Below are 11,422 nucleotides of genomic sequence, written 5' to 3'. Positions count from 1 at the left end.
AGTGCTGATTGGTGTATTTACAATCCTTGAGCTAGACACAAAGTCACAGAGTGCTAGTCCTCCAAGTCTCCACTAGGTTAGCCAGATACAGAGTGCTGATGGGTGTACATACAATCCTCTGGCTAGATATAAAAGTTCTCCAAGTCTCCATCTGGTTTAGGAGCCCAGCTAGCTTCACCTAGTGGATCTGGGGCTGCAGGCGAGCTGCCTGCCAATCCCGAGCTGCACCTGCACTCCTCAGCCCTTGGGCTGTCCATGGGACTGGGTGCCACGGAGTTGGGGCGGGCCCACTGGGGAGGCTCAGGCCTTGGGGCGGGAGCACCCCACAGGTGGGGAGCTCAGTCATGGCAGGCTGCAGGTCCCAAGCCCTGCCCCGCAGGGAGGCAGCTAAACCCGGTGAGAATTTGAGTGCGCGCTAGCGGGCCAGCACTGCTGGGGGACCCAGCACAACCTCCGCAGTTGCTGACCCGGGTGCTAAGCCCCTCACTGCCCTGGGCCTGTGGTGCCAGCCGGCTGCTCCCTGAGTGGGGCCCGCTGGGCCCACTGAGGCGACGCCCGCTGGAACTCGCACTGGCCTGCGAGTGCCAGGCACACCCCAGTTCCCGCCTGCGCCTCTCCCTCCAAACCTCTGCGCAAGCAGAGGGAGGCAGCTCTGGCCTTAGCCAACCCAGAGAGGGGCTCCCACAGTGCTTTGGAGGGCTGAAGGGCTCCTCAAGCTCCCCCAGAGTGGATACCGAGGCCAAGGAGGTGCTGAGAGTGAGGGCTGCTAGCACATTGTCACCTCTTAACTCCAGCCAGGCTTATATAGACAGAATTCTGATCTCTCCCCTAGGATGGAGCTCCTGTGGGGGAGTGGTGGCCACCATCTATACAGTTTGTCAATTCAGCTGTTCCAGCCTGCCAGCTCTGGAGATTCTGGGTGGTCAAAATGAAGAAGGGTCCCCACCAATGCAGCACACCTGCCCTACCAAAAAGTAGCCAGACTGCTTCAGTAAGTGGGTCCCTGATCCCGTTCCTCCTGACTGGGCGAGAACCCCAGAAAGGGGTCTAAAGATACTTCCTACAGAAGTGTTTGGGCCAGCACCATGTCTGTGACTCCCTGGGATGGAGCTGCTAGAGGAAGGAGCAGGTCACCATCTTTACTGCTTCACAGCCTTCACTGGTGATACCTCCAGGTATGGGAAAAAACAAGGATTTGCTGGAGCAGACCCTCAGCAAATCACAGCAGCCCTATGGTTGCTAACAGTCAGTGGCCTAAATGTTAAAAGAAAAACAAACAGAAAACAACATGAACAAAAAAGACCCCACGAAAACACGATTCAAAGGTCAGCAACCTCAAAGATTGAAGGTAGATAAGCCCCCAAAGATGAGAAAAAAAAAATGCAAAAATACTGATAACTTGAAAAGCCAGAGGGCTTCTTCTTCCCCAAATGATGGCAATACCTCTCCAGCAAGGGCACAGAAATGGGCTGAGGCTGAGATGGCTAAATTTACAGAAGTAGGCTTCTGATGGGGAGTAATAACTAACTTTGCTGAGCTAAGGGAGCATGTTGCAACCCAATGCAAAGAAGCTAAGAATCATGATAAAACAATATAGGAGATGGTAAGCAGAATAGGCAGTTTAGAGAGGAACATAACTGACCTGATGGAGCTGAAAACACATGAGAACTTCACAATGTAATTGCAAGTACAAATAGAAGAATAGATCAAGTGGAGGAAAGAATATCAGAGCCTGAAGACTATCTTTCTGAATGAAGACAGGCATACATGAATAGAAAAAAAATGAGTGAAAAATGAATGCACAAAACCTCCAAAAAATATGGAATTATGTAAAAAGATTAAACCTATGACTGATTGAAGTATCTGAAAGAGATGTGAGAATGGAAACAAGTTGGAAAACATACTTCAGGATATCATCCAGGAGAACTTCCTCACCCCAGCAAAACAGGCTAACATTCAAATTCAGGAAATGCAGAAAAGGTACTTCCTAGTAAGTGTCTTACTGAAGATACTCCCCAGTAAGATACTCCACAAGAAAATCAACTCAAGATACATAATAATCAGATCCTTCAAAGTTGGAATGAAAGGAAAAATGTTAAGGGCAGCCAGAGAGAAAGGCCAGGTAACCTACAAAGAAGCCTATCAGACTAACAGTGAACTTCTCAGTGGAAACCCTGTAAGCCAGAAGAGATTGGCAGCCAACATTCAACATTCTTAAAGAAAATAATTTCCAACCCAGAATTGCACATATGGCCAAACTAAGCTTTGTAAGAGAAAGAGAAAGAAGATCCTTTTCAGACAAGCAAATGCTGAGGGAATTCATCACTGCTAGGCCTGTCTTGCAAGAGATTTTGAAAGAAGCACTAAATATTGAAAGGAAAAACTGTAACCAGCCACTACAAAAACATGCTGAAGTACATAGACAAGTGACACTATGAAGCAACCGCATAAACAAGTCTGCAAAATTTTTGAATATTTCAAATATTCTAACTTAATTACTCTGTGGATATAGAGGATGGAAGGGGCCAAGATGGCTGATGAGAAGCAGCTGTGGTCTGTGCCACTAACAAAGAGGAATGAAAGCAGTGAGTGAATTCAGTACCTCAAACGGAAATATCCAGGTTCTCACATTGGGACTGACTAGGCAGACAATTCAAGTTAGTATCATGATGGCAGGATCTAACTCACACACATCAATACTATCCTTAAATGTAAATGGGCTAAATGCCCCAGTTAAAAGACACAGAATGGCAAGCTAGATAAAGAGCCAAGACCCACTGGCCTTTTCTCTTCAAGAGACCCATCTCACATGCAAAGACCCACATAGGCTCAGAATAAAGGGATAGAAGAAAATTTGCCAATCAAATGGAAAACAGAAAAAAGCAGGGGTTACAATCATAGTTCCTGACAAAACAGACTTTAAATCAACAAAGATTTAAAAAGACAAAGAAGAGGATTACATCATGGCAAAGGGTTCAATTCAACAAGAAGATCTTACTATCCTAAATACATATCGTAATCAGTCAGAAGATCACCTCACTTCTGCCAAGGAGTTTAGCAGAGCTCCCCAGTGGAGAGAAGTCTCTAAGGAATCTGTAAAATTTCTTCAATCTTTAACGAATGTTTGATTATTTCTCCAAACGTCTCCTTGTTCTTGCAACTTTTTATAAGCCTATGGTGGTCAGCAAAACTAATTTTTCCTATTTGTATTTTTCTGTATGCCTAATTCCTATTTCTAGTTTTACTTTTTTTCCATGAGCTTAAGAAGGAAGAAACCCTTTAATACCCCAACCTCTGGCTTCAAGCCCTCATTCCCCTCTTACGTGGAACAAAATGGTAAACTTTTACAGCACTGCATTCCCACCAGAAAATGCCTAGTTCAGAACCCAGGGCAGTTTTAGTTTAGTTTTCATGTGTGGCAGAGGGAAAGACTGAATACCCAATGGCTGGCTACAAGAGAGGAAAGAAAGAAATAAAAAGACTAGGACATAAATGGATTTCAAATATATTGCCTTACTTGTCCTAAAATGATAGTTTTTAAAAAGGCCCCTGAGTCACACAATTTAAGGGTAAGACTGTGCTTTGCATATTACATCCATGGCTGTGTTCAAGACTAGAGTTACTGAGCATGGTGGCTCATGCCTGTAGTCCCAGCATTTTGGGAGGCTAAAGCAGCAGGATCGCTTGAGCCCAGGGGTTTGAGACAAGCCTGGGCAACAGGCAACATAGCAAGACACTGTCTCTAAATAATAATAATAATAATAATAATAATAATGTTAGTCAGGTGTGGTAGCTTGTGCCTGTAGTCCTAGCTACTAGAGAGGCTGAGGTGGGAGGATTGCTTGAGCCTGGGAGTTCAAAGCCACAGTGAGCCATGACAGTGCCATTGCACTACAGCCTAGGTGACAGAGCAAGAGAGTGAGACTATGCCTCAAAAAAAAAGTCACCACTCATCATCTTTGCAAATAACTGTATGGTGATGAATAATGACATACTAATGATGTATGTAAAATTTAGTGGCTCTGTTGTATTTTCAGAAATTAAGCCTTATTCTATATAATTCAGTCTATTTCTCACAATTCCTATTCTCATCTTTCTATGATGGTACTCTCTCCACTGGCTTCATCCTTTGACTTCTCTTTTATGACTTCTGGCTTCTCTTCTGATGTTCCTGAGCTTTATATTATTTTGAAGGGTGTGGCTGTATCAGTGCTTAGTGTTGAGCCAGTTAACTAAATCCAAAAGGGTGAAATACCACGGTGTTTTCGGTGAAACACCAAGTTGTTAAGTTAGGTAAATTACATTCTAAGGGAACTGATGCATACATGAACAAAGCTCAACTAGGGCTGTTGTTTTGTTTTCTGCTTTTTTCTAGTTGGGTTTTGTTTTTCTGGATGGGATATTCTAAGTTAAAGGTTTCAATAAAAAGTAGATAATACCCGAGCAAATCTCTACTTCTCAGCATAACTTTGTATACATATTGTTGTTTTTAAATGATAAAAATATGATACATTTCATCTTCAAAAGAAATTAATTTTTTCTGTCTAAAGGAATTGATTTTGCTAAGGTGGCATATACACATGTCTGAAAAGGTGGCTTATTGGACTTAGATTGTATGTTTCAATAGGAAATACTGAAGTACAAATACTTTGGTTAAAAAAACTTTCTTCAACTCTGTGATTTTCACTTATTGCTGCCGTTGTGTCTGCCAATCCTGACGGAGGAGCAGCACAGCCACCATTGTGCAGCAGCGCGTTAGAGGAGAGATCCAAAAGATGCTTTGTCACTACGTAACAGTACACAATCCAGGAGACAATCGGTTCTCAATGAAAAAGGGGATGCTATTGAAGGTAGTAAAACTCAGCGTCCTGTGATTTCAAAGAAATGAGTACCTGCTCCTCTTTTCAGGTTGCGGCTTTTCAGATAGAATGGATTTTAGCCTGAGCATCAAAATTAATAACTGTCTTGGGAGACCGAGGAGGGCAGATCACCTGAGGTCAGGAGATCAGCCTGGCCAACATGGTGAAACCCCACCTCTACTAAAAATACAAAAATTAGCTGGGTGCGGTTGTGGGCAACTGTAATCCCAGCTACTTGGGAGGCCGAGGCAGGAGAATCACTTGAACCCAGGAGACGGAGGTTGCAATGAGCTGAGAGTTTGCCACTGTACTCTAGCCTGGGCGACGAGAGCAAGACTCTATCTCAAAAAAAAAAATTAAATTAATAACTATCATTTGATTGTTGGTCCACCTTTGCCTGGTAGCTTTTAAATAATTATCATGAAGATGATCTTTATTTTCCCTCTTTTGAAGGTAGTATTTTCTTACGGTACAATATTACTACTATATATTATGTAATAATAATTACTACTAATAATTATTACTACTTATATTAGCTAATAATGTCTATATTTTGGAATGATTATGACTCCTTCTCAGGAATTATCTCATTTAAATCTTAATAATGTATCAGTGAATTTATCATCCCGAATTTTAAATATGGAAATGGGCTCAGGAAGACCAAATAACATATTTTAGTACCAAAATGCTAGTTTGTGATCAAGCCCAGACTTAAGTGTAAGTTGTCTGCATTAAGAGCTTTTATTATTTATCAGTAGTCCTGTTGTTTCTTACATATAAAATGTAAATCTTTGAGTTAAAAAAATTTTGTTAGTACCAATTGTAAAGACACTCTATTTTGATGCTTTGTTCTTATGTGAACCTAAACTTTATATATATGTGTGTGTGTGTATATATATATATATATATCTTAAGGGAAGAACAGGGGTATCTAACACTCACTGAGCACCCCCTGTGTGGTAAAAACTTCCTAGTTATTTTTGCATACATCACCTCAATTCTTCTCTTCACAACAAACTTTAGAGTTACATATTACCATCTATTTTTACTTATGAGAAAACCAAAGAACATAGAGGTTAATAGAAAATTTTATCTTTCAAAAAGCGTGTGATGCTCATCTGGATGGATACATTCTTAGTGGAAAGACAGACACAAGAAGGGGATTTCCTTGAAAAAAAAGTTAAAAATGTTATCAAAAGCAGTCTTGTATTAGGGAATTTTATTTATAAACACTCTGACTCCTCCTCAATAGCATAATGTTGATTGCAATTTATTCTAGGTTTCTGATATATTCTGCTTATCCATCCATTTTTGTTTTTTCTTACTGTTAATGCATTGCATAAATATGTAATATTATTTATTTATTTATTGTTGAGGTGGAGTCTTACTCTGCTGCCCAGGCTGGAGTGCAATGGTGCGATCTCAGCTCACTGCAACTTCCACCTTCTGGATTCCAGTGATTCTCCTGACTCAGCTTCCCGAGTAGCTGGGATTGGAGGTGTCTGCCACCATGACTGGCTAGTTTTGTATTTTAGTAGAGATGGCGTTTTACCATGTTGGCCAGGCTGGTCTCGAACTCCTGACCTAAGGTGATCCACCCGCCTCGGCCTCCCAAAAATAACCTTTAATAATGGTACTTTTTCTGCATGTATGTCCATGCTCATCAAGATTTTATTTCTAGTTCTTATGTTATATGACACTACCTGTTTTATGTCAGATTAAGGCAGATTCTGAAATCTGGCAATAGTTAGCAAAATGAAGCAAGAATTTGCTATTATACTTAAAATATTAATAGATGAGTTTTAATTAATTTTATTAATAAAGTTATGTTTTCAATAGATTATAGTTATTTTCAAACTTATTTATTTTTTACATTAAGTTTTATTTTCCCATATCTGTGTCTTAATTCTTATACATATATTGATAATATTTAGTCTTATACATTTTTGCTGTCAACTATTGTAAAATTTTGTCACAGCAGAGATATACACACATTCAAACATGTGTAGACATGTATCTGTATCCATGCCTTTGCTGCAATTAAAAATGGGTTCTTCTCTTTAATTCCTTTCTTAAATTCTTGCTTCTTCAGGAAAGTGCTACTATAATAGCTAAGTATTAGAAAATGTGCATCTTTAAAAATAATAAAAAATCAATGATTATCATGTTGAATTTCAAAATTTACAAGGCATGGCATCAAATGTCTAAAAATAAAAAGTAATGTGGATGTGAATCTCTACTTTTATTTTTTAACTTGAAGTTGCATATAACTCTTCTGCTTATGCATATAGGGTGACTCCAAAATGTGTTTGGTAACTAACAAGTAGCCTACAATTGATGATAATAATAATAAATAAATAAAAACACATGGCCTTTTTAAAGTATAAGTTGATTGCAATCAACATTATGCAACTGAGGAAGAGTCAGAGTTTTAATAATAAAACTCCTTAGTGAAAGATTACTTTTGATAAAATTTTCACATTGTTTTATTTTACATTCCTTGTGCACTGAAGAAAAGGTGTTAAACACCTTTTAACAGTGTTAAAATTGCTTATAGGCTTAGACTCATGACTGATAAAATGAACTGATGTATTTTGTGGAAGACGTGAAAGAAATTAACAATTTCTTTTTAATTAATATATCGTTGTCTGTCTGGGTCCTAATGTGCAGTTAATTCATGCCTAGTAAAACTATTTAACAACTCTTCCATAATTTTTCAATTTATTCAAAGTTACCAATTGTAAAAGTAAAATTATTGATTTACATATGTCTCCCTTTCTCACTGTCTTTCTCTCTCTCATTCCCTCAATAACTAATATGACAGACTTCACACACTATGTTTTAACGACTGAGTCATATATGATAAAACAAATAATTAGTAAAGTTTTCCTGTTGGGTCTAATAGCTCTGCCTTACCAAGCTATGATACACATTGCATCAATTAAGCCTTATTTGAGCTGATAATGAGATAGTGAAATGATAAATACAATGATTTATCTTTTGTATAAAATGGCAGAAGTAGGTTCCACCACCATGTGTAACCTCCATTCTCAGATTCACTTCAGGGTCCATGATAACTACTCTAATTCCAGATTTCCTTATCAATATTCCAAACAGGAGGAGGAATAGGGAGAAGAAAGTCACACACTTCCCTTTTATTGGCAGCTCCTGGAAGTTGCAGTCCCCACTTTTGTTTATATTCCATTGGCCAGCATCACACTAAGATTGAAAAGTGTCTGTAGAGGGGATGAAGCATTGTACATTACTGCATTCTGAACTAAGCATTGGAATTTCAAACTCTTCACAATAATATAAGACAGATTTTCATTGACTCGTCCTATTTCTGCCACAAAACCAAGCTAATTAATAAATACTAGTAAAGAAAATTGTTACTAGAGTTTTGGTTAGTGCTAATTCTAAGGCCATAATAGCCAGGAATTTGTTTTATATGATTAGCTACAAGATATTTTCTAGATATGTGATTAATTATGACAAGGCTAAAAAAAAAGCCTTGCTTAAAAATTACTAGCTACTTCATTAAACTAGAGCATTATATCTGGCAATCTTAACATTGTCAGATTTGTAACATTGTTAAGATTTGTACAAATGTTAACATTGTTCAGATTTGTACATTTCAATAATGAAGTTTTAAGGTTATAAATGTCATTACATTTTACATTTATACAATTTCTAAGTTGTGTAAATATTTATTTATTAAAGTGACTCTTCACCAATAACTTAATCTCCTGAGAAGATTGTTATATTTACTGTGATCTTATAAAAACCCCACACAGCAATATAACTGCCAACCAGATAGAATGATAAAAATAATTTAAGGATTCATTATATTTTCCCACTAAATTTTCTGCTTTATCCGTAGTTAGTCTTGATTTTACTGTGCACTAGGAGTCAAAATGACTAATGCAAACAGAAGTAACAAATGGCAGCTTAATGCACAAGCATGGGGAATTAGAGTTGCAGTGCGTGGTCTAATCATTTCACATGGGGATTAACCTCAGAATAAAAATGGGCTTGTTACTATATATTAATGGATTATTTTAAAAGTATATTATTTTTCCGTGTAAATTTTCCCTAGCTATTCAAAACAGTAATTTATTTTTATCACATAGTTTTCTAGAATAAAAGAACATGAGAAAAATAATGAAAAATGAAAAAAAAATCCTTGGTTTAATTTTTCATAGATTATGCATGAGATGAATCTCTTTATAATATTAATTATGTAGCATAAATACTAATAATTATTAATCAAATAGCACTAACTCTGATCTCTCCTGTGCTAAGTTATACCTGTTTGTCATTACTGAGACACTTTACTTCCAGCCTCTGTACAGTACAATTTCTGTGCTGATCCTGTCTGAGACAGGTTTTTACTTTAGGAATTTTATCACTGCAAATTCAAAAAGCCTACCATTTAGCCCTGCTGTTACTCTGTACTCTACCTTTGGAATAAGCATTACCTCCCATATGCCTAATGATTAGCAGCCTGCAGTGGATGCTTATTTAACACAATCCATACACTCCTCCTTTATCTTGGCACATGGTCCTATTGACAGCTATTTTTGGACATCCTATGAAATAGCACATATTATATTAAATTTCCAGGTCAACACCCAGGACGCTGTGCCTCCTCCACATTTTCTCTTCTTATTTTACACATGTATTGAACAGATGAATACATGTCGTTGGCAGAGACATTGGTTGGAAAGAGCCTCAGTATCTGAACCACTCATGGAAAAGACCAACCAGCTACCCTGTAACCGGATTATCAATAGAGTGGAAATGTACTTCATTGTACCTAGTGTTTATACTATCTCATTCTGTTTGTTACTGCAGCCTATTCTACTCTCCCTAGTACATAGCCAAATTCATTCTCTTTAAGGTTAACCTTTTATTTCAACATTCTTTCTGAATACTCCAAATGCATTTGGTTCATTCCAAATGGACCAAAGTGTGTTTTGCTGAGAACAGAGATGATATGATTAAAATAAATTAAAAATAAATATTTATAGTGTAAAGACAAAAAAATATGAATATTTATCTTCTAACTACTTGTATTAACATATAAACATAACATGTTAATGATTTGAAAGTTTTCCTACACCTTTAAGGGCATTAAAAAGACTAATAAATTTTTAACAAAGTTAAAATATGTGCAGCACCATAGCAAATATTTAGAAATTTTTGTCTTGTTAATTTTTAAATCATCACTGAATTAAAATAAGTAAAATATTTATAAAAATACAACTATTTTTAATATAGATTAGGGGAAAATCTTTAGAATTGGTTTTCGATATAATATTCAAAAAATGAATTATCTGCATATAGAATAAGGGGCTCTGCTTGAACTTTCCCCTTTCTTGTCGCTTATAGATTGACATTTTCTATAAAATATCATTTTTTAAAATAATGATGGTCTCACAGGTAACATTCTATTTGGTTCTATCTTTTCCTGAAATATATTCAGAAGTTGGCAAGCAATTAAGATCAGAAAATTGGAAATAGGTTATTTCATGAGTGATTTATTATTGAAATATATATTGAAATGGTGGTCATGAAAAAGGTAAAGAAAACTCAGAATAAATTGGGTGCAGAGTGCAATGCTGTACTTGGCGCATTTGTTTTTCTCAGTAAAATGTTTCAAACTATAAGGTATATTAAATTAGTAATTGTACTTCTTTCTGTAGTAACTTGTACTTAGAAATCTATTCAATCATGGTATCTATTTGCATTTGACTAACCCATAAAATTAATCTATAACTAAGAACCTTTTATACATTGCAAATGAAAGTCTTTCTACTTATTTACACTACTTATTTTAATGTATGGGTGGGGGAGAAAAGTCTGACTCCATTTCTGATGTCTACTGACAGCTTTAGAGCCTCTCTCCCTGTTCCCGTCTTCCTCGCATTTGGGACAGTCAGTAAGTCTGGTGCTCTCTCCTTTGACACCAGCAGGAAGTTCAATCCACAGAAACCTGGCCAGTGAAGGAACACTCAACCTGCCCTATTCTGTAACTGCAAAAAAAGGTCAAAGCCAGTTGCTCTCCCTGGGTCTCTCCATTTTAGACCTTGTGGGATGTTGCCCTGTTCTTTCCAGGACATTTCATGATAGGAGTCATACCAATTTTTCTTACTTTCTTGGAGTGAATATATCGTCATCGGGCTCAAATCTAACCTACTAAGTGGGAGGGGCTCCATCCTATATTCATGAGGTGATCACAAAACAATGTATATTTATGTTACCTCTAAAGACGTGTATCCAATACCTAAAGTAGTCCCCAGATTGATTGTACCCTCTGGCTACCAGCATATATGGCATCCCTAAATCGCCCTATTCTCATTTTTCTTGCTGTCTTAGTAACATCGAACTTTATCAATCAGCTTGTACAACACAAGTAAACCATAACTTCAGAAAAGTCATAACAGCAAGACTAAGCATAATATTTAACTGTTACCATTGTTTCTAATAAATAGCAAATTTATAAGTATGTTAACAATGACTATCACCCACATATACTGCTAATTCTTTCACCAAAGTTAGAT

The sequence above is a fragment of the Macaca mulatta genome, chromosome 17, assembly GCF_049350105.2.
Source record: "Macaca mulatta isolate MMU2019108-1 chromosome 17, T2T-MMU8v2.0, whole genome shotgun sequence".
Classification (NCBI taxonomy): domain Eukaryota; kingdom Metazoa; phylum Chordata; class Mammalia; order Primates; family Cercopithecidae; genus Macaca; species Macaca mulatta.
This window is presented reverse-complemented; position numbering follows the sequence as displayed.